This window comes from Balaenoptera borealis, assembly GCF_965194805.1.
Source record: "Balaenoptera borealis genome assembly, chromosome: 12".
NCBI lineage: Eukaryota > Metazoa > Chordata > Mammalia > Artiodactyla > Balaenopteridae > Balaenoptera > Balaenoptera borealis.
The window spans coordinates 9,207,057-9,231,822 of record NC_138869.1 but is presented as its reverse complement, the minus strand read 5'-3'; the positions used below and the strand labels follow the sequence as shown (position 1 = coordinate 9,231,822).

Genomic DNA, 24,766 nt, shown 5'->3' with positions numbered 1-24,766 from the left:
GCACAGCTTTAAGAATGTACTAAATATCATTGAATCACACACTTTAAAATAGTTAATTTTAAGTATGTGAATTTTACCTAAAAGCAAAAAAAGGTCAGGGCTTGCGATGACCTAAGAGGTGGGGGAAAGAATTTCCAGTGTAAGAAGACGGAGCCTGGACTAGTGAATAAGCGTGTGTTGGGGGGTCATTTTGCAGAGATCATCCCATTGGAAGTGGGTAGTATGTCTGTGTGAGGAGTGAGAAACGTGATTGGAGATGTAGATTTTAGGTCAGATGAGAACGGGTCTGGAATGTAGGCAAAGGAGTGTGGGTTTTATCTTGGAAGGAGTGTTGAGATTCCAGGTCTTGAGGAGAAGAGTGAGATGATTTAATCAGAAGATTAATTTGGCAGTAGTGTGCAGGGCAAGCAGCTGGGAGGCTATCGCAAAATCTGGACGTAACATGAAGAGGGCCTGTCGGAACAGAGAGAGAGAAAATGAGAGGGATGTTGTGAAGCAGTGAGTGGCCTCTGAGGACAGTTTATGCACTGATGCTTCTCCGCGCACTCCTAGTTACTGACTTGGCACGAGGTAAGTGCAGATTTGAGGATAAGCATTTACAAATGTTTATATTAGAAAACAAACTTATGGTTACCAAAGGGGAAAGGGGGAGGGATAAATTAGGACTTTGGGATTACTAGGTACAAACTACTGTATATAAAATAGATAACCAACAAGGACCTACTGTATAGCACAGGGAACTATATTCAGTATCTTGTAATAACCTATAATGGAAAAGAATCTGAAAAAGAATATATTTATGTATAACTGAATCACTTTTAAGGTGTACACACCTGAAACTAACACAGCACTGTAAATCAACTATACTTTAATTTAAAAAAAAGAAATGAAAAACATCATTAATGGAAAAAAAAGTTTATATTGTCATGACATTTAGGCACATGGTTTTACATTTTATAAAAGTATCCACAACAGACTGAAAAAAAAAAATGCCTTCATCCCAGTAGAACTCCACTGCCCTAAAGGACAAATGGACTGGACTTACTGACTAGGTCCTATAGGGCAGTCATCAGCCATTTACTCATTTTTATGGCTCATCTTCATGGTACTTTACTCTGTGCCACGTGTCGTGCTGGCCCCGGACAAGAGCAGTGACAAGGCAGACTGGTCCCTTCCCTTATGGAGCTCCTGGGTCATAGACAGCCCTTGTCAAAGGATTGCTAGAAATTAAAGGGAGGCATACATGAGCTCAGTGTAAAGAAAAAAAGAGACATGTACCATAGTGTTCATTCCAGCACTATTTACAATAGCCAGGACATGGAAGCAACCTAAGTGTCCATCGACAGGTGAATGGTTAAGGAAGGAATTCTAATGACTACAGTTGTCCAACGGTGGGGAAGGCTGCCTTGTGAGGAAGTGCATGCTTTTGTCAGTAGAGATTCATGCAGAATCTGAATGGCCATCTGTTAAGAAGTCTTGTTTGATAGAAGAAATGAATTAGGGAGCTTATAAAAGTCCCTTTCAACTTTAAGGTGATTTCTTGTTCTACAACATTAACTTAGAGAACATTATTTCTTTCTCTTTTTTTTAAATGGAAGTATAGTTGATTTACAATATTGTGTGTTTCAGGTGTACAGCGTAGTGATTCAGCATTTTTGCGGATTACACTCCTATTTCTTTCTTAATTGACTATATTGGAACACCAATGTATACTACCATTTTCATCATACGGGTAACTACATTTCCCTAAATTTGAATGCAAATTTGATTTTTAAACATATCTGTGCAGTTAGTTCCACAGTTCTTTTTAAAGAAAGTACTGTTCTCTAATGCCTTCTCAGCGTTCATTTATTTCCAATTGTCATATTTGTAGTAAGTTCCTCTTCCACGTGATGTTTTTCACAAGCAATGTGAATTTCTGCAGAAGTGAGTTACGTAAATCACAGGCTGCTGACGTGATTCTAAATCATTTGTTCAATGTAACGCTAAGGTTGAACAAGACCAGACATGGCTACCCATTTGGGGAATGTCTTTGGGATTCCATTTTGATGTGGGTGAAAGTTCAAATAACTTTTATTATTCAACTTATTTCACTTAGTTATTACAGGCTTCAAACAGTAATTGTGAACATTTTAGCAGCTAAAATCATCGCAGATTAATTGTACTTGGGAAGATCCAGAGAACTAGACTCCTATAGGAATGATAGCCTTACCATATTTGGGGGGAAATGCTGGAATGCTTTTAACTTCAATAAGGGACATGATTTTCATAAGGATTGGCTTAGTGCCGATGGTATCTGGTGAAGAAAAACGTTAGCTGCAGAAGAAAAAATTCATTTCACTTCAAGCCTAGTAAACAGTTTTGTTAAAATAGCCCATTTTCATTGTGTATTATTGAAACAGCTGATATTTTTCATTATAAACTATGTAACATTTCAAACTGTTCCTAGAACAGTGCCTGGCATATAGTAGGTACTCAATAAATATATATTTTTAAATTAAGTAATTTATTTAAGTTTTGGCTGCATTGGGTCTTCGTTGCTGCTGGCAGGCTCTCTCTAGTTGCGGCGAGTGGGGGCTACTCTTCATTGCGGTGCGCGGGCTTCTCACTGCGGTGGCTTCTCTTGTTGTGGAGCACGGGCTCTAGGAGCGCAGGCTTCAGTAGTTGTGGCACGTGGGCTCAGTAGTTGTGGCTCGCGGGCTCTAGAGCACAGGATCAGTAGTTGCGGTGCACAGGCTTAGTTGCTCCGCCGCATGTGGGATCTTCCCGGGCCAGGGCTCGAACCCGTATCCCCTGCATTGGCAGGTGGATTCTTAACCACTGCACCACCAGGGAAGTCCCAATAAATATTTATTGAATATTGTTCATCGAATGTGGGGTGATGGTGGACAAAGCATTTCACATGGGAAACTACTATTAGCACAGGCACAGAAGTAGGGAAAATGTGAGTTTAGAGAAAAACAGTTTCCTGAAGGCAACATCCTTATGTAATTACCAACGTGAACATATTTTTGGCTCAGTAATTGTGGTGGCTTCTTAATTTCTGCACAATATTTAACACACCAGTGATGACTTCCTGACGCTTGTATCCACAGTGAGCCCCTGAGCTAAAACAGGAAACGTCATTTCCGCTGACTCTGGTTTCTGAGCCTCTCCTCTCCCGTCTTCTTCCTCCTTGCTCCCTCCTGCCTCCCTCTGCCCCACAATTCTTGCTCTAGCTCTGTTTTTATTCCTTCTTGTTCCCACCTTTTTTTTTCCTTTTTCATTCTTGGTGTTTCCCATATTCTGTCTCTTTTTTTTCCTTCTTTTTCTGCCTCTGTTTCTCTCCCTCCGATTGCCCTCTTCCTTTTCCAGTTTCCCAATTCCTAATACCTCTTTTTTTGGTTTGGTCTCTAACTATAGTATGGAAATGAAATGTATTTTTATCTACTAATCAAATAAGAAAGTAGGGATTTTTTTCTTTATTGAGGTATAATTGACATAAAATTGTAAAGTATTTAAAATATACATTGTGGTGGCTTGAAATACATATGCAGTGTGAAAGGCTTCCCTCCATTTGCTAACTAACATCCATCACCTTGCAAATCTCTCTCTCTCCCTCTTTTTGTTTGGTGAGAACATTTAAGTTCTACTCCCTTACCAAATTTTGATTATACAATACAGTGTTATCAACTATAGTCACCATGTTGTACATTAGCGATTTTTTACTCTGAATGTAACATGAGCAAAATGCTTATGTTGCTATTTCAGAGACAAAATAAAATTGATTATCACTTATAAATGGATTTCAACTGATTTTTTAAAAAATTAGTGAATCACTAATCCTCAAATTTGGAGAAGGGGATCAATAGACCTTAATTCATAAATTTTAGTAAAGCACAGTAGCTTGTTGAAATAATTCCTAATCGTCTTTAACAGCCTTAGTTCCTCTTTTTTTCCACATGGTAGGTATATCAGATATAGCATATAGATCCTTTAACACCATCTAATTTTTTTTATTACACCTTTATTTACACAGTTACATAAGAGCTGGAATATTAGTCTGTTTTGTTCATTCTTTATCCCCAGTGCTTAGAACACTGCTAACAAATATCAGAAGCTCAACAAATAATTGTTGCCTTTTTTAAAAAATAATTTTATTTATTTAATTTATTTATTTTTGGCTTCATTGGGTCTTTGTTGCTGCACACAGGTTTTCTCTAATTGCGGCGAGCGGGGGTTACTTCGTTGCAGTGAGCGGGCTTCTTATTGCAGTGGCTTCTCTCGTTGCGGAGCACAGACTCTAGGTGTGCGGGCTTCAGTAGTTGTGGCATGTGGGCTCAGTAGTTGTGGCTCGCGGGCTCTAGAGCGCAGGCTCAGTAGTTGTGGTGCACAGGGTTAGTTGCTCTGCGGCATGTGGGATCTTTCTGGACCAGGGCTCGAACCCGTGTCCCCTGCATTGGCAGGCGGATTCTTAACCACTGCACCACCAGGGAAGCCCCATAATTGTTTCTTTTTAATTTCAAATCTGCCGTTTCATTCAACTTCCTAATCCTAAATAGATATCATGACTTTTTGGAGTAATATTACTCATTAGGATAACTTAGTTTATGATTGATTTATAAATGTAACTGTAGGATTTTATGTTTAGATAATGCTTTATTCCAGTTCAGTTTACACTTCAGTCTACCCCACAGTTTAAATCCTCAGCTAAACTGTCATTTACCCATCCTTTTAAAGGACTCTTCCTTAATTATCTCAAGCACCAATAAAGTAGCCTAGCAATTGATAGTCATAGTTAATATTTACTGAGCACTTATTCTATATCAGGCTCTATTTTAAGCACATTATGTACATTATCTCATTTTATTCTTCCAACAAACTGTAAAAGGTATACACTATTATCTCTATTTTGCAGATGAAGAAACAAACACAGAGAGGTAAAAATAACCTGCCAGGTGATAAAACTAAGATTTGAACTCAAGCAGCCTGAACCCAGCCACCCTGTCTTGCACACTTTAGCAAGAGTCGAATTTTCCAGTATATAACTTGCCAGAGAATGAGATAACTATACCCCATACTACCAGCACCATTCCACACTTAACAATTATGTCTCCACAAGTGTAACCGTATTCAGATGTAACCATGGATTAGATCCAAGCTTTTAGTTGTTCTGGTTCATTGCAAATCCGTTCATGTGTCATGTAAGTGGTAAGTAACTTGAAAGTACTTATTCTTGTTACTTGTGACAAGGTAAGTTAGATCACCAAATCTTTACTTTATATTCAATTCAGTAACTCTACTGTCACTTAAAACCGACCACCCTTGGGAGATTCTTTATTTTCATTTTTCTCTTTCTCTTAAATTCCTCTTAATTCAAATAAAGTCATGTTATTTTGTCACCTCAGGATATAGACGTCAATTTAATAGCCAATTTTGTATGAATCTTGTAAAAATTTAGGGAAGGATGTGATTGGCTCATCCTGACTCTGGCTTCTAAGGGAATCAATCAGCAATTTGCAGGGGCAGTGGGAGACCCATGTATTTAGTTCAATGGGATAAAAATTAGTTGTTTGGGAGCGTTCATATACTTTCACCTTCCCCCAATGCACCAAAGAGAATTTTCATTTGACAGTACAAAACCCCTTTCCCCTACCCTTAGAAAAGTTGATTTTACAAGGTCAGTTCCTAGATTTTTGTGCTGAAGTATTGGAGAATGAGAAGAAAGGGTCTGGACATGAAAAGCTGGAGGAGATTTAAGTTGCCCTATGTCATAAAGTGCTGGGAAAGAGATGAAGGAGAGATTATGACATTACTGGGCTGAGAATGGAGAAAGTGTTGAGTTGGGAGGGTTTTTGCTGAAGGTGACACTTTGGAAAGTGTGGGGTGTGAAAAAGTCGAAGGGAAGGGAAAAAGGGATGTGAGAAGGGTTGCCTATGGTTATGAACTGAGCCTCCTTGAATGTACTTTGCGAGGCTGGAGTAGAGAATCGAACACCTTTTCATCTAGCAGGGAGCGAGGAGTGGTCCAATATGTGTTGGATTGTGTGTCTTTAATTCTTCAGAGGGAGGAGATGGGTATTTAGGAATTGTTGAGTTTGAGGTTCCTGAAGAAACTCAGGGAGAGGTGTTCCCAAAAAATTGGAAATACAGATTTAGAAGTCTTAAGAGAAGACGTGGTTAGAGATGAAGATTTGGAAGCTGTAATCAAGTAGATATGTTTATGGGTAAGAGTGAGGCCGAGAAGGAACTTGCAGAGCACATAGGATAGAAGAACTCAGGAAGAAGAGGTACCAAGAAAAAGGACTAACATGGTAGTCATAGGGTTAGGATAAGAATTCAGAGTAACTGGTCACTAGGCAGCAAAGGGAGGAGACAGTTTCAAGAGTAGAGGATACACAGAATATCAAATGGTGCAGAGGCAGAGACGACGGTGCTGGAGCCAGCTCAGACTGGCTTGTGAAGTCAATTGTTAAATTTTTAGGATTTTTGTGAGCTGACTGTTAATCCACAGCCATTGTTAAAAGTTAGATTGTATATACGAGCAGTGAAACAAGTTATGATAAAAACAGAGGTAGTAACCACACCAACTGCATTGCTTCCTGATGATTTTACACCTATGCGGTGTTGGTGAGGATTGCGTCTGTGAGGTGGGGATACCATGTAATATGCTGCTGCTGCCCCAGCTCTGCCCGACTCTGCTGTCATGTTGATGGCCCTAAGTCAGTCACCGTGGGAGTATTTACACCACAGAAATTAGCAAACACTACAAACCAGAGCATTTTTCCTGCAAGGGGAGCCAGTTGTTAAACACTTACCAGCACACCATTGGGCAAATAGAATGAAAATCAAGAAAAGTCTAATGGATTTAGCAAGAAGGAGACCACTTGTCACTTTTGCTTGAGTTTCGGTAGAAAGGTGGGTGGCAAAAGCCACAGTGAAGTGGGTTAAGGAGTGAAATAACGGAAAGTGAGAAAAGAAATGCTCAAATAAGTTTGAGAACTAATGAGTTAAACAGCTAAGCAGATTGTTATTGTTGATACTGTTTTTTTCTAATTGTGGGGCTTACTGAGCATATACAATGCTAATGTACTTTACTAACCTCCAAATGTGAACAACATGTGCAAATTCATCTTGTGGTAGAAGCTTTTCCATTGGAAAATCTTAAAGAATCTAGTTATCTATAGAACATATTTTGGGAGATGCTGCTATAATATTTCACAATTAAGATGATATTGGTTGTTAAGTTTGAGATTAATATTCTTGTTATTAAAGTTTCTTAGTTCTTTAAGGAAATATTTTCAAGAATGAATGTTGAATTTTATTGAGTATTTTCTTTTGTATTTTTTGAAATAGTCATGTGGTTTCTTTTAAAATTCAACCTAGTGCTGGAACACATTATTTTAATACGTATTCCAATATTAAATCTTCTTTGTCTTTCTGAGATAAATCCAACTTTATTATGGTGGTTTATTCTTTTAGTATACTATTGCATTTGTTCATTAGCATTTTATTTTTACTTGTAAGTCAATATTAATAAGCGAGGTTGGTATTTTTCTTGTGAGGTTTTTTTGTTTCTTGTTAGGTATTTTTCTTGTTAGGTTACCTTGTTAACTATTTTGTCTTGTTAGGTTTTGAAAAATTAATTTGGTCACTCTGGTTTTTTTTCCTACTCAGAAACAGTTTATGTGGCAAGAAACTTATTTCTTCCTTGAACATTTGAAAAAAAATGTATCTATAAAATTATCTAGCCTCAGAGCTTCTTGGGGAAGCAATTCTTTGATAAGTTTTCAGTCGTTTTCATTTTTAATTATTTTCCTATTTCTTAAGTCAACTGTTACCATTTATATACCATTTCAGACAAATATAGTAAGTTTCCCTTTGGCTTGCATTATTATCTACTTAGATTCTGGTAAAAAGCCTATCTCAGATATTAAAAAGCTGGATGAGTAGAACAGACCCTGTGTAGTGTGGGTTTTGTTGAAATGTGAGGGGCTTGTCTGCTCTCTTCACAGTGTGGTTCTCTGGCTTATATTAATGAGTAGAAGGATTTATAAACTAATGAATATAAACCAGTCTGTATTTAACTGACCAGATGGGGAACATGAAAGAACTATAATACTTGATATATACTGCCCCCAGAATGGATCTTGTTTCTGCCCTACTTATTATATTTTATGCCTGCAAACTGTACCTTCTATGGTACAATGCAGTTCTGAATGGATACAGAAAGGAGATATTGATTTTACAGGGGGAGGGGGTTTTGGGAAAGGTTATAGATTCTGTCTGCCTTTGAAAATCGCAGGAACTGGTCCAGTTTTCTGTTTGATCCAACTCTTAAGGCTACAAGCTAGGAATACATAGCAGTTTCCAGAAATCTTAACTTTATCTTGTCTCTTTCTTGCTGTCTATTTCTTAATGAATTCATATGTATTTCAAAGAGAAATTGGAATGAGTGTCAAGAAAAGCTAGTATGACTTAATCTTACCCTGGAGTCAACATTATTTAATTTTTCAGATAGAGATTTTGCTCAAATTTTTCTTTATTAATACTCTTTCTGTTTGTTTTCACATATTTAAGCACTTTTTTGTTGACTTAAAGGTGAAAAAAGTCTAAATAGTAATCCATTATAAAGTTGTTTCTCATGTGCTACGCATGTTATATGTAATGGACAGGTTTGATGTGGGTACTCCTTCCATTTTTGACTAACAAATGAAAGAGTGTTTGTTTCACATTGAGAGTAAACTGCTGTGATACAGATGAGCAGTCAAAAAGCAAAGCAGACAGGTCTAAAACCCTGACAAGCTAGCTCTTTCTGTAGAAGAATATGCCCCATTATGAAAACAAAATTGTTACCATATTGTTGATAGCGAGTTCATTAGGAGGTTTTCAGTTTCCAAACAGCAGTACTAAACAATGTGAGTGAAACAAAGAATCAAACAAAATACATTGGCTGTAGTTTATATTCTTTCAAAGTAGAAATAACAAAATGGGAAAACATTTTATATTCATGATCCACTGTGTTACCCATGCATTGGGTAATAGAATAGGTTTTGCAAATTCCAAGTGGAAAGGTGCAGCATTAAAAAAGAAAAAAAGTTAGAATTTTGGGTAGGTTAGACTGTGCAGAATGTTGGGTCTGGATGTTGGGACTTTGAAGGCCCTGATGATAAGGCTTTGGCACTGGGTACTGTTTTGTCTTTACGGATTGTACAGCTATTCTAGGATCCCTGAGCCCTTTGTAAGAGCCAAGGATACACATCCTTAGACCTTTGGCACAGTTACTCAGATAATCTGCTCTCTGCATCTTCCTTTAAAAATCTGGTCCACGTGAAATGTGCTGCATCTACTGCCCCTAAATGGTTGTGATGCTTTTACCTTAGGCTTAACAGCCATATGCCCTCTAGAATGAACTTACATTTTCATAAATGTAATCTTCGCTGTGTATAAATTTTATCAGTCATCTATCTCTTGACATTACTAACCCTTTTAAAATCTAGTTTTTCTTAAGTCTGCCCAACGTAGGTGTCTTTATTAATTTGACATAAAAGATGGATGAGACAAAGGACCTTGACTCATGATCAGTGACAGAACAGGAGAGTAGGCAAAATGAATCTAATCCATGTCTCTTTAGGAAGATTCTCCAGCCCTGAATGATTTACAAGTCAGTCTGTTGGTTGCTTCTAGAGAATACAAAGCATTCTAAGCTCAGGGAAAGCAAACAGTCATGATGAAATCCAACAGAGAAAATACATTCATTTGTGCTTGTGTATTTTGGTATCCTAGGTTGTCTAAGAATTTTGAATATGTGTGTATATTAAAAATCTTTTTTTCTTTTTAATTGTTCAGATTTGAAAGAAGCCAACTCTAAGCCACAGACATACAAGAAGGCCATTTCCTTAAGCAAGAGTTACCCTTTAACGGTAGGTAAACTCAGAATTTATTGTACTAACTTTGTATTTAGAAGAGTCTTTTTTAAAGAACATGCAAATGCTTCATAGTATTTTATTGTAAAATTTCTTAGAGAGCTTTTATTTTGACTATCAGAATACCTTCTACTGTATAATTTACCAGTCAGTGGAAGGAAAGCACAGTAACGTATTTGTCTAAGACAAAACGAAGATAGACAAAACAAAACAAACCTAGAGGTTGAGAAATAACACAAATCCTTAGAAATAAGTCTCAGTACAAGTACATTATATTAGGTACATGTGTTACTTGTAATTGAATTGAGGGAAAAATTAAAATATCTTTCCTGATTCTCTGTAGGCCATGCAACTATGATCCCAGGTCACAAAGGAGAAAGTAGCTTAATTTATCCAATGCCCGTACCTATATATTTTATTTGGGGAATTAAAATCCAGTACTATAGTTATTTATTTTATTGTTCAAATTATTCCAGCTCCCAATGGCCAAAACTGGAATAATTTGATAAATATAAATAGTTTGATAAATATAAATATACATATATCAAATATATTTGATAAATATAAATAAAATTTTTTAAAACTATAGCACTGGATTACAACCCCCAAAATAAAATATATATATACATGATTCCATACTGATATAAATAAATGACTGAATGAATAAATTGAAGGAGGAGAACTTTTCCTTACAGAAGAATTTAAATTAGTAAATGTTAAAGGAATAAGGGAAATGGAAAATTGCCACCAGAGAACCTCAGCAGCAGTTACTGCTACAGGCAGGGCCCACTGATGAATACTCAAATTAGAAGGTGAAAGGAGGAGCAGAATATGGACAGAACCTCAAAGTATCTCCCTTTAAATATTTATTAATTACGAAGAGAAAAGTAGTAACTTTAAGCAGAAGAATCCTGGCAGACACCACTTTAACCAAGTGATCCAGGTTAACAGGTTAATATCTACAGTAATAAGACATATTGAGCTTATATACCCCCAAAAAGGGCACATCAGGTCTTCAGTATTCTTCCCCAAAATTCATAACGACAGTTGAATCATGAGAAAATGTTAGGCAAATCTAAATAGACATTCTACAAAATACCTCACCAGCATTCTTCAACAGCGTCAAGGGCATGGAAGACAAGAAAAATCTGGGGAACTATACATTAAATATGTGCACTTTTCTGTATGTCAACTATACATCAATAAAGCCACTTAAAAAAAAAAAGGAAAAGAGAAGACTGCGGAACTGGAGGAAATAAGGAGCAGTGGCAACAAAATGCAATGTGGGATCCTGGATTGGGTCCTGGAACTGAGAAAGGGCATGAGTGGAAAAACTGGTGAAATCCAGATAAAGCCATTTATAGTAGTGTGCCAATTTTCATTTATTAGTTTTCCTCATTGGGCTGTGGTTGTAAAATGTTAACAGTAGGAAGCCCGGTGAAAGTGACGTGGGAATTGTCTGGAGTATCTTTGCAACTTTTCTGTAAACCTCAAATTATTTCAAGATGAAAAGTTCTTTTAAAGTTACATTGGAGTCACTCATGTTGCAACTAATCATTCTTGTTAGACTTCTACTGATTTTTAGAGTGAGTTTCTGTTTGTTTGCCAACCTTAGAACATTCTTCTCATCAAGGATACTCCTTGAGCTGTTTCTTAATCCTGTCCATACACAGAGCCATCCTCACCTCCACAGGTTTGCTCTCCACTTAGTTCTCCAGCCACTTACTTCCAGCCCCTAGAAAACCTGTGAGTGGGGAAAAAAAACCCCACAAGGCTCCGAGTCCTCACAAACCACCTCTGAGCAAAATTTTTAGTTGGTGACGGTCAGGGTGTGATTTCAGTGTTCAAACCAAGTCTTCAGATTTCATTAATGATCTCTTGGTCCACCAGTCTTCTTTACCCAGGACAACATTTGAACAAGCACTTAGAATTAGTAGCCTTGTATTTGAATGGTGAAGATGAGAGAAGATCATGCTGTTTTTAGGTAAAATGTCTGGGAATTCTGTGAATATAAGCAGTACTAAGGGAACTTTGATTCTTAAAGGAAATCAATAGCTGTATAAAGTTTGCTTTGAAAATCAGTTTAACTTTAAAAAAAAAACAGATAAATCAAAAGACCAAACTCTTGAAAGACCAAGTAAGGGGCAAGTATGTACTCTGGCGTCTGGAAATGAGTGTTTGGTCTGAATTCAAGCGTTTGGGCATGAAAAACAAAATGCTAAGTATTAAGAGTTCTTCCCTGAAGGGTTTTTGCCGGCAACTCTCTTATGTGTTCAACCAATTTTGGAAACTACACTAGTTCACACACTTCAGGCGAAACAAGAAAAAACAGAAGTGGCATCTAAAATAGTCAAATTCATAGAGACAGCAAGTAGGGTGGTGGTGACCAGGAGCTGGGAGGAGCGGGGGATGGGGAGTTAGTGTTTCAAGGGAACGTAGTTTCCGTTTGGGCAGATGAAAAAGTTCTGGATGGTAGTGATGGGTGCACAGCAGTCTGAATGTACTTAATGCCACAGAACTGTACATTTTTAAATGCTTAAAATGGTCAATTTTTATGTAATGTATCTTTTACCACAATTTTAAGAAATGAAAAAGAAATAGAAGTCTTCAGCAGTTCCACTCCACTTCTTTCCAGGGTGCCCAGCTATGAGGAGAATCTCTGCTTGGGGGGCATTTCTCCTTAGGAGGAATCTTTTTTAAAAATCTAGAGATGATTTCCTGGACATCATTTACCAACCGGCAGTTTAAATGGCCCCTATATCATAAATTGTGCAAGTAGAAAGGAACCTGGTACACAGGAAACAGTAGAGCTGGGTGGTTGGGAGAGTTGCTTGTGGGTTAATTTATAACTAAGACAAATGAATCTATAAAAAGAAGAAAAGCCCCATAAGAAATATGTTAACTGATGGTAAGGGAGAAAAAAAGGGTTTAGATAAAAGATATCTGAACTTGTTTGGTCCCAATGATTTTATGGCTGAGGAATTCAATTATAGGTGTACTGGGTGGAGCAAATCACAATTCTGTGAATTGCTAATAGGACACGACGATCTTTATCGTTTTCTGTATGTGCTCGCATGCAGAGTTCAGGCCTGCCCTCTGTAAATAAACTCTCTGCCTAGCTATGCTGCTGTGTATGAATTCAGGGCTGCAGGACTGGAACATAGATAGGGTTCTAAACTCTTAAAGGTGGGGAGGTGGTACAAACAGAAATAAGATTAGGAACTAGGACAGATAAATGACTTTGGCTTTTGAATTTGGGCCCTTGGGTTTGTTTCATTTTACATTAAATTCCTTTAAGACGTTTTTGTTACTGAAAAGCTGTGAAAATATCTTTTAAAATAAAAAGACCACACTTAATCACACATAAACTACTATTCTAACTTCTGTATAGTTTCTTTCAGTTCTGGTTGACCTGTATACATTTTTTAATTACTAACGGTTACGGTATATGTAGCATTTCTGCTTCTTTCGCTGTTAGATTACATGTCTTTCTTCCTTTTTACCTGGCTTTCAGATGTCATAATGGCAACACAGTAGTCCATATTAGTGATATCACAGAATTTACTAAGCCAGTTTTCAGGTGGCTTCTAATTTTTTATTATTATACAATTACTGTTTATTATTACAGTTATATATAGTGAATATCTTCATGCACATATTTCACTTTTTAAAAAATCATTTTCTTCAGATAAATTGCTTTAAGAGGAGTTTCTATGTTAAAGGGTTTGAGCAACTATATTGCTCCTGCATTATTCATTTTTATGACATTTCACATTGCTCTGAGGATATATTAGTAGCAAAATGAACAAAAACATATTTCCAAAGCATATGTTTAAATGATTTCTGTTCATTTAAATCTATTATCATTTGGCTCTGGCTCTGTGTGTTTGACAGCGGAATGAGGGTGGAGAGTGAGGAGTTTTCACCAGTTGTTTAGAGATTAGCATAATATGGGGTTTGGGGTAGTTTTTGGTTTTTTGGATTGTGATGGGGGTGTTGTTTATGTTTTGGGTTAGGATAAAACTAACTTGGTTGCAGTGAAATTGCAGATGATTTCTTGAGGCTATACCAAATTTAAATCTAATTTGAAACCTGTGCTGCAGGTCCCTATGGCCTTTAAGTCTGCATGTTGCTAGTTGTTACAAAGGAATGATTACTTGCAAAAATGAAGGTTTAACAAAGTAGCACATCCAGAGAGAAGGATACAAATCAATTTTGTTAAAGGATTTATTTCAATCAAATATTTTTAATTTGTGGTTTAAATATTTGAGGTGACTAGTAATTTTAGAATAAAGATACAATGATAAGAGAAAATTTTAAAATGCAAAATCATATGGTTAAAGTGTACAATGAATAGAAAAAAGATTATGGGTGTTTGTTTTTCCTTTTTATTCTGAACGTTCATTTGGGAGTTAAGTGTTATAGTTAATGACATGAAATAGAGATTACAGCTTTTAACTACAATGCAGTGTATTGTATTTTTTAATATCAAATAAGCAACGTAATAACAACAATAAAGAACATTTTAAACGAAAAATTATCTATAATCTTAACATCCTTATTGAAACTATTTTAATTTCTACACGTTGCCTTCCAGTTCTTAATACATATGCATAGATTTTTAAATATGTGTATGTGGTATTTGAGAAAGTAAATACACTGCTATCCCTGACCCTCACTGTCTATAAAACTAAGGGATTGTGATAAATGATTTCTAAATTATCTTTTCATTCAAAAACAATATTTTAAAACCTAGCTGTGTCTAAACTGTATAATAAATATCTTCTGGAAAAACATGTAAGTTGATCACAATGAGTACTATCTTTACTTAAAAACATGAGTCACTGTTATAAAATGTAGAGGGTTAATTCCTAAAAATTAAGCTTAAAAGAACTTCTATGATATCAACAGTTTGTTAAACTGAAGAATGCATGGTGGGGGAGGGGTTTGATTATTTGAGACTCTTGAGTAATAATTTCAATAAAGCAGTGTTTGTTCTCAAGTAGTAATTTTAATAAAACCTACTGTACAAACGTCTGATAGAAGAGGATACTAAAAATTACTTTTGGCGATTACTTGATTTTCATTTATAACCGCACTTTCATTCTCATAAGAGAAAAAATTTTTTTAATATTTTTCTAATTTCTTAATTTTAATGTTTTCATGAACTAACAGTGTGTAAAATTATTGATTTTGGCAGGAAAAATGTACATCTTCCTATTCTCTCCTTCGATGATTTTGTTTACCTTTTTTAAAAAAATTGCCAATAATGAGCTCTGCAGTCCTAGCTGTAGTATGCTTAATTCTTTGGATACTCCCAGTAACTCATATGTTACCAATAATGTTCATAAATTCTGCCACAGTATCATATAGTAAGAGCTCAAACATTGGAGGCCACTAGTATTCCATGGACCATAATGTGAAGCAACTGTGATCTCTGTGTTATTCTAGTTGTTGTTTTGATTTTTTTTTTTTCACACTTATGAACTCCTTGTCCTTCAGTCCAGATCCTGTGATCTGAAATCATTTAAATTATTAAAACCTTGATATTTTTAACCTTTTATACTCCCAGTAGACAGGACATAGGAAATTTAGTGACGTAAACATCTTTAATAATCTTTAAAAGTCATAAGACTTGGTAGCTGGGACAAACAATTAGGTATAAATTTCAGGGAAATACCGTAATGGCATGACTTGTTTTCTTTTGTTAGCAAGCCACTTGGCTTTCCTCTCAAACTCAAGGAATAAGTCGTGTGGCCCCCTTTTATGATTTCAGTTTCATCTGCATCACAGAAATATATGTTTCCCTGAGTTTACTCACTATAATTTGTGATTGCTATTTTTCTTATCTGCGAAGGAAGTACAACAGTTCCCACTGGGGAAATACCATGTTAAGTTGATCCTAAAATAAGAAATCTAAGGGAAAGGTCACATCCTAATAACTTGTGCAAATCTAAATTCCCATGGAGCTTTAAAATTATTTTGTAGCAGTAGAGTATTAACAATGTGTTGTTGAACTTCTTCCAGATAGCGTCATAAAATTGAGAGCACTTTTGTGTACAGAAATAACCACTGAAGAATAAGTACAATTGACAAGACCTAATTTTTTTTAGTAATCCATTTTGAATATCCAGAGAAATCTAGCATGAATAATAAACCACAAAATGCTTTTTGTTACTTTCACTGAAAATATAAGGAGTATTATTTAGGAAGTATTATAATAATTATATACAAACAGAGAAAGTGATTTTACCAGCCCTGACCTCCCGTTATACTTTGGAAGAACCCTAAGTATGTAATTCTAGAGAGAGTTGCTGCTTCCGGGACACCTGAAAGTTGACACCTGAACATCAGGACACCTGGGTTGTAGTCTGTCCTTTTCTGTTAATTGCCAATCGCTTAAATATTCTGGACCTCAATTTCCTTACCTGTTAAGATATTGATTGTGAGCATCAAGTAAGATTAAATATATACAGTGCTTAGAAAATTTTTACAACACTATATATCTTTAAGATATTACTATAATCATTGCCTTTAGTTTTCATCTTTTCCAAATGAGGAAATAAAATGCTTATCTGTGTGATATGGCATATGTTCAAAGAATCTCTGCAACTCTTCAATATCTCTGTAATATCTTTGTTCAGGAAAGGCATTAAGCTCTTTCATTGTGCTAATTCATTTTTAAAATTTTATTTTATGCACCTACATGAAAAGGGTGAAATGTAACAGATCTGTACCCTACCCCACATTCACCAGAAAAAGTGCTTATTGGAAGCAGTCCCACAAAGTAGACTAACTTCCTTTAAGTTCACATCCTTTTAAGAGCTGGGATGAGTGGTGGCTGGAATTTGATGAGGTGACTTGACTTTCATCCTAAGTGATGAGTGAAAGTTAACAATGTTGCCAACTTGTGTTCTCAATATGTGGAGTAACTATTCTCATCCTTTCATCCATCAGACTTTGGAATAATAGTAATAGCAACAGCAAGTAAGAGTCCAAGGAGAATAAATTCTTTGAACACTTCTGCTCCCTGCTGTAGTGGGGAACAAAATCTTTATGTGTGAACCTACTGATTGCTGCTATTATAAATTTGTTTTTCCAACTTTTTAATTTCCATCGATGTTGTCTTAGTTCAGATTTTCCTTATTCCTCACCTGAGTTATTGCAAATTGTCTCTCCGACTCAATGCACCATTTCCATTTCATCCTCCAAGTAGACAGAGTTCTTTCTCAAACACTGTGTTTGCATTTCACCCCCCTTCCTGGGAGCATTACAGACTTCGTGGTCTACCTCAACCTACCCCCTCAGACTCATTGCCTCCATTTGCCTCATGGATATCAGGGCTCGGCCACTCCAGATGGCTCATCAGTGTTTCTGTCACAGCACTGGATTCGTGCCTGGAATGTACCAATTATCGTATTGGGTTATCGTTGGTTTTGTAGTTAGTTTTATGGAGTGAGCTGCTTTTTTTTTTTTTTTTTTAATAATCTCTTAATTTAGTCTTTTTTTTTTTATATAAATTTATTTATTTTATTTATTTATTTTTGGCTGTGTTGGGTCTTCGTTGCTGTGCGCGGCATTTCTCTAGTTGTGGTGACTGGGGGCTACTCTTTGTGGTGCGTGGGCTTCTCATTGCGGTGGCTCCTCTTTGTTGCGGAACACGGGCTCTAGGCATGCGGGCTTCAGTAGTTGTGGCACGCGGGCTCAGTAGTTGTGGCTCTTGGGCTCTAGAGCGCAGGCTCAGTACTTGTGGAGCACGGGCTTAGTTGCTCCGCGGCATGTGGGATCTTCCCAGACCAGGGCTCAAACCCGTGTCCCCTGCATTGGCAGGCGGATTCTTAACCACTGCGCCACCAAGGAAGTCCCTGGAGTGAGCTTCTTGAAGACAGAGACTATCTTCTGGGTGTCCCTAGCACTTAAAACAGTTCCTAGCAAGGAATATGCAAGTGTTACAATTATAATGTAATTAAAATTAAATGATTAAGATATACTTTTATGTCTGCTAATTAAGCATAATACTATTAGCATTCTTGCCTAAATGTTATTTTTAAATTTACCAATGAGAGATGCAAAACATGATGCAAAATTGAATTAAGAAAATTCTGTGATATAATATGTATTTTACAATTTTGTAGATTTAACTTCTGCATAGGTGGGGGCTGCCGCTGCTTCTCCTCTCCGTCCTCCCCCTTCTCCTCCTCCTCCTCCTCCTCCTCCTCCTCCTTCTTCTTCAACTCCTCCTCCTCCTTTCATTTTTTAATTTTTTTGCAGATGTTGAAAATGAGTCCATAAAAGCACATAGATACCTTATCAGCTACTTTTTGCCTGTATAATTCAGGGGTGAGGAATGTTAAGCTCACAGACTTGTTATGGCCTTTCAATCTTCTATAGCATTTGAAGCAGGGCTGCTAAGTCAGGTAAAGGGCTACAACAGTTATTCGTACGGAGGTTTTATTGTTGTTGCTGTTCCTATTTGTATATGTTGTTTATTAAACAAGTATTTCCAAGCTACTTTTCTGTATCCAGCCCTGTTCTAGACAAAGTGGAATTAGGCCATTCCTCCCTCACAGTCTCGTTTCAAGGGCAATACCAACACAGACCACATGAAAGAATTAAATCACAGAGCTGGGTGATGTGTGTTTGAGGGAAAACATATAGTGCAAGTTCATAGACGACAACACATCTGCAGAGCTGGAATAGTCAGTGGTTGTTTAACGAAGTGCTTGCACCTGAGCTGAACGCCGAAAGTGTGGATGCGGAAACATGAGAAGGAAGAGCTGGAAATTTTAAACATGAGGAGCATCATGGGGCAGGAATTTCAGGATGTCGGGGGCACATTGTACTCTAGAATCAGTGGGAGGTTCACGTAAGAGGGGAAAACGGCTGAGCTTGGCAGGATACAAAGGCTAGAGCGAGGAACTTGGGACTTTGTCTAGGAGGCATTGGGGAACTTGAAGATTTGGGGAGAGGGAAGTGGTGTGACAGAAGCTCCGTTTGGAAGGGACAAGTGAAAGAGATATTTTGATAATGTAAGATTTGGTGAGTGAATAAAAAAGAGGATGAAAGAAAAGAGTCAAAAATGAACTCTGGGCTGATGTATAGAGAGGTAGAAGAAATATGGGAGAGGGACTCTGTTTGGGGGAAGAAAGATGAGGTTGATTTCAGACTTGCTGAATTTGAAGTGAAGGTGGAGTATCTCAGTAAGCCCTAGAGAGAGGTGAAGATTCCGGACTGAACCCGTTTCGGAGGCCAGAACGAGACACGTTATTTTGGGTGTCATGAGCGTAGAGTGGAGAATGCTTCTCAAGAAGCAACACGCCGGTCAAGTTTAAAAGGGGAAGATGAGAGTGGCAAGGGTAGACAGGGTCATCACTGCCAAGCAAGGAGAGCTTGAAGAAGAGGAAAAGAACACAACCCTTAGTGCCTCCTATGGACCTGGCATTGTGTGAGCAACTTCAGGTATACAATCTTATTTCATCCTCATAGCAACCCTGTCACATAGGAATTATGATTACCCTCATTTTACAGATGAATAAAGTGAAGTTTAGCAGGTGAAATAACGTGTCTAAGGGCATACTGCCAGTGCCAGGAGGAATATAATTTAAACTGAGATCCTTCTGACTCCCAAGCTCACATATTTTTTTTTTACTGAAATATTGTAAAATGACAGTAAACTGTCAAGAAGAATTGAAAAAAAGGAGTAATGCCATTAACAGCTGCAAGGAGGAGATCATTGTTTAAAATTATAGCTTAAGTACAGTGGGAGGAAAGGGTATTTGGGGAGGTTAGAAGGTAATAGGTGGTATATGAATGGAGGGAGCGATTTTAGGCCACTGAGGACTGGGGCAGCCAATAGGACAGCTCTCCTAGAAAAGCTGAATCAAGGAAGGGAGGGAAGAGTGCAAATCAGTGGAGAAGGAGGAGGTAGTACAGGGCTGAGGGCTCAGAAAAGACATTAAGAAGAGGCAGACCCTGTGAGAAAAGACTGCTTCCACTAAGTTTGGAGGTTAGTGTCACAGTGGAGACCAGAGGGAGGGTAAAGGAAAAAGGTATCAGATAAAGATTTTTTTTTTTTAATTTCCTTATTTTTTCCTATTTATTTATTTAATTTTTTGGCCGTGCCACACGGTATGTGGGATCTTAGTTCTCCCATCAGGGATCAGGGATCGAACCCAGGCCCCCTGAGTTGGGAGTGCGGAGTCTTAACCACTGGGCCACCAGGGAAGTCCCCTATTTAGTTGTTTATTTATTAAAGAATATTTTTTTAATTTAATTTATTTATTTTTGGCTGTGTTGGGTCTTCGTTGCTGCGCGCGGGCTTTCTCCACATGCAGCGAGCGGGGGCTACTTTTCATTGCTGTGCATGAGCTTCTCACTGCCGTGGCTTCTCTTGTTGCGGAGCATGGGCTCTAAGCGCGCGGGCTTCAGTAGTTTGTGGCACGCGGGCTCAGTAGTTGTGGCTCACGGGCTCTAGAGCGCAGGCTCAGTAGTTGTGGCGCACGGGCTTAGTTGCTCCGTGGCATGTGGGATCTTCCCGGACCAGGGCTCAAAGCTGTGTCCCCTGCATTGGCAGGCGGATTCTTAACCACTGTGCCACCAGGGAAGCCCAGTTATTTATTTTTAATTGAAGTGTAGTTGATTTACAATGTTGTGTTGGTTTCAGGTGTACAGCAAAGTGATTCAGTTATACATATATATATCCTTTTCAGATTCTTTTCCCTTATAGGTTATTACAAAATACTGAGTATAGTTCCCTGTGCTATACAGTGGGTCCTTGTTGGTTATCTGTTTTTTATAAAGTAGTGTGTATATGTTAATCCCAAACTCCTAATTTATCCCTCCCCACCCCCGCCTTTCCCCTTTGGTAACCATAAGTTTGTTTTCTAAAACATAGATTTTTTTAAAGCACTAGTTGTAATGATACCTCCAAAGTTATAACTTACTTGGAAAAAAGCACATAAAAATAGACATGGTGGATACGTGACCTTAATCAATCACTTCCCCTCTTCTGGCCTCAGTTTTCCTGGACGTTGACAGATTAGGATAGAGAAGACAAATGGGTCTCTAAGGACCCTTCCAATACTTAATTTTCTAAGCATTGTGGAATGCGACAGCCTTGATCTGTTCACAGAGAGGGCAATCATATAGCTTTATATATCAAAGGAACTTGTAGGAATAACTAAAATTAGAGATACAAAGGAAATGTTTAGAAATTTAAGTCCTCAATTCAAAATTTCTGCCTGTATCCCTTTTCCCCCTTATTAAAAGTTATTAGAATGTCAGTGTGTTATTAACTGTAAACTCTTGAAGGCAAGGACCTCTATCCTGTTCTCTGATATGTCCTCAGCATCGAGCATAATGCTTGATACATAATAACAATTCAATAAATACATATTAAATGAATGAAAGTTGAATTACAAAATAAAGTGTTGACACTAAATAGGCTTCCTGTGCTTTTTCTCCCCTTTGGTCTCCCTTCTCCTCCATGACAATTCAGGCGTGTGTTAATTATGTCAAGATAGTCACTTTTCAATGTATCTGTATCATTTTAATTGTTTTTTTCATTTGGTTACTATGTTGGTTTTTTGTAGAAAGGGAACTATACTTGGTGAATTGACTGACAGTTAATGGAAGTCAGCGTTTTTCAAAATGATCTTTTGTAGAAACTTACAAATTAATTAGTAATCTAGTTTCCCATCTTTTGTCAGTTTAAATTTTACCAAGAATATTGCCTTCATTAAAAGGAATCGTGTTCTATATTATGGAGGGAAAATGATTTAAAGAAAAACAGAAATCTATTCCTGAACAAATTTAGTGATGCTGGTGTAAGAAAAAAAAAAGCCACAAGAAATCATCCCAAATTAGCAATGCTTCCCATCTTAAACACATGATTTCAGTTGTCCATAGCTAGCTAAAGGTTACAAAATGTCACCATAATACCCTTTACTTCCTTATGAGTTCTTGCTTTCCCCCCCCACTCCCAAATATGGTAGATGGAGTTGTAAAAACCCTGAAGTATGACAATATAGTTTATTACACTTTTAGCTAGAAGTATTCTGCCAAAATGAGCTGAGAAATAGAAGAAATGGATTTAAATTTACAGCAGTCCAGTGAGACAGAATATACTTTTTCCAGACCACTCAACCAGCAAGCCAGTTTGTAACTTTAATGCTTCGTACATTGGAAAAGTTGCAGTTGTAACAAAATCAACAGAAATATCTCTGGCTAATGTACTTCAATGCGAAGATTGACTGCAGGAATATTTTTCCAAATGCATACTTTTATAGACTTTATACTACTTTCCAGAATATTATCAGTTTTACTTAGTACTACTTTGGGAATTACTGATTCTTATCTCTCTGGTAGGAATTAAAACCAGAGCTGACATTTCACTGTTAGCAGACTCTGTCTTCAGCGATCTGGTGACCTGAAGATATCTGACTCTCTTTCATTACCAAGCTTCAAGTCTGCAGATTGTCATTGGTCTTCCCTTTCCCTGAGATAGAGATTAAGACTATTTGTTTACATGGGATACATGAAAATGCTGACTTTAATAAATGGCTGTTTGATTCTTCTATAGAAACTGAAATATTGGGCAAGATAACCAAGTATCCAAAAATTGAATGATCAGTGGAAGCTTTACAGTTATCTTGGGTTTTGAGTCAAGATAGTAAGTAGCATAGCTTATAGAATCAGCCATCCTATGAAAACATGAACATGAAGGAAGATTGATTTTTATTTCTCCTTAAAAGTTTGTTCAGTTTTAAGTATTTGCTTATTTTTTTCAAAATATGCACTCTCACCATATTATTTTGAGTGACCAATTTACTGTGGTATACGAACAAGTTGTGTTGAAAGAGGTTCTCTTGTAATTTGAAATATGAGAGGTAGAGTGAAAAGAATCAAGTGGTAAAAGAGAAGGAAACTGGATGTTTTAACCCAATTTGCTTCTTCCTCTTTGGACTGCTGTTGATTTTATTTTAGCCGTTCTGTTTGCCTGAGCATAGGCAGTGTCACCACTCCTGTTACAATCTTCTGTACTTAGAGAGTTAGAACCACCTATAAATCAGTAGACTGAGCGGAATCTTGGCAGATGAGGTCTCCGTCAGGAAACAAGCATTTTGTTTATATTTAGGCGATTCGAGAACCTGGCCTCTGGGCATTCAGTAAGAAGTCAGGGAAGGGAAGCCACGAAGAACAGAATATTTATTATGAATTGGTGTCACCTTTCTGCACTCAGGGGTTTAATTCCAAACAGCCTGAGAAAAACTAAAGATACTTCTCTTTCTACTTACTTGGCAAGTTTTTTAAGAGAGTGAGCAGCCCAAATCAAAAGAGAAGGAGGACCACAGCAGAGCATGTAAGATGGCAGCTGGCATGCATGCTTTTTTGGCTCTGTTGAGTAAGGTCACAGACCCAAAGTCTGAAGAGGTAGTAAGAGGTCATTGTTCACAGTACAGTTGACTTACATTTGGGAAAGTCCTTTGAAACATATATTCATGTCATAAAACAGGTGTTAAAAATCCCAGTATCTTTCAGCCAAGAATGGCACTTGCTTCCATCAGAATCACTCATCAAGTTAAAAAACAAAGCAAACAAACTGAACAAATAAAAATAATTCTTTAGCATCTAAATAGCACTGGCAAAGCTCTGTTGTTTCTTGCAAAACACTGTAAGGTAAAAATAGGAATAAATAGTATTATTTTCTGCTCTTAGAACCTACAGGGGAGAACAATTGTGCTCTAACCTTTCTCTCCTGGATTCTGATAGCCACTTAATCATCTATTATCACCTCTGCTAGAAGGGGATAAAAAGGGTAATAGGAAATCAGCATATTTAGATTTACAGTTCAACTTTTTTCAGTTATCCTTGAAGCCTTTAACATTCATCGCTAAGGATGATTAATAATTAACTTGAGCCATAGAATTAAAGTTTGTACTACTTGATAGGTATAAACCAGTTGCGGAGAGCCCATAATTCCTAAAGAAGCAGGTAGAATAGGGGATTAATCATACACTTCTTACTGATAGTTCTTGAGGTCCTTGACTGTAGAACAAGTTTTCCTATTAAAACAATATGTTGTATATTTCATATCTCTATTAGATCATTAACAGTTTAGCAATTTAGATGTCCACTCAGTAAATGACAAGCTGCCCATCTTCTTTCACTTTTTATTTATCATGGTAAATATATATGTAACAAAATGTTGACATTTTAACCAATTTTTTTTTTTAACATCTTTATTGGAGTATAATTGCTTTGCACTGGTGTGTTAGTTTCTGCTTTATAACAAAGTGAATCAGTTATACATATGTTCCCATATCTCTTCCCTCTTGCATCTCCCTCCCTCCCACCCTCCCTATCCCACCCCTCTAGGTGGTCACAAAGCACCGAGCTGATCTCCCTGTGCTATGCGGTTGCTTCCCACTAGCTATCTCTTTTACGTTTGGTAGTGTATATATGTCCATGCCACTCTCTCACTTTTAAGTATACAATTCAGCGACATTAATTACATTCACGGTGTTGTGCGACCAACAGCCCTATCTATATCCAAAACTTTTTCATCACCTCAAACAGAAACTCTTTGCCCATTAAACAATTAACACCTCATCACCCATCCCTCAGCCCATGGTTCTCTAGTCTACTTTCTGTCCCTATGAATTTGCCTATTCCAGTTATGTGGGATCATACAATATTTGTCCTTTGGTATATGGCTTTTTTCACTTAGCACAGTGTTTTCAAAGTTCATCCATGTTAGAACATGTATCAAGAACTCCGTTTTTATGGCTGAATAATACTCCATTGCATGTATATAACACATTTTGTTTATCCATTAATCTGTTAATGGACACTTGGGTTGTT

The 24,766-nt window shown here is 37.2% G+C and overlaps 1 protein-coding gene and 1 long non-coding RNA gene across 4 annotated transcripts in view; one reads left to right on the top strand and one right to left on the bottom strand.

The window, feature by feature from the left end:
- Positions 1-24,766, top strand: part of PPARG (peroxisome proliferator activated receptor gamma) — a 131,530-nt gene that overhangs the window by 13,999 nt on the left and 92,765 nt on the right. For all 3 annotated transcript variants that reach the window (XM_082347933.1, XM_082347931.1, XM_082347932.1), the window contains exon 2: positions 9,828-9,901. The gene's annotated coding sequence lies outside the window, so the exon portion shown is untranslated. The remainder of the gene's footprint in view (positions 1-9,827; positions 9,902-24,766) is intronic.
- The window catches only part of LOC309608296, a 109,127-nt gene that overhangs the window by 63,448 nt on the left and 20,913 nt on the right, over positions 1-24,766 (bottom strand). The window lies entirely within an intron of this gene.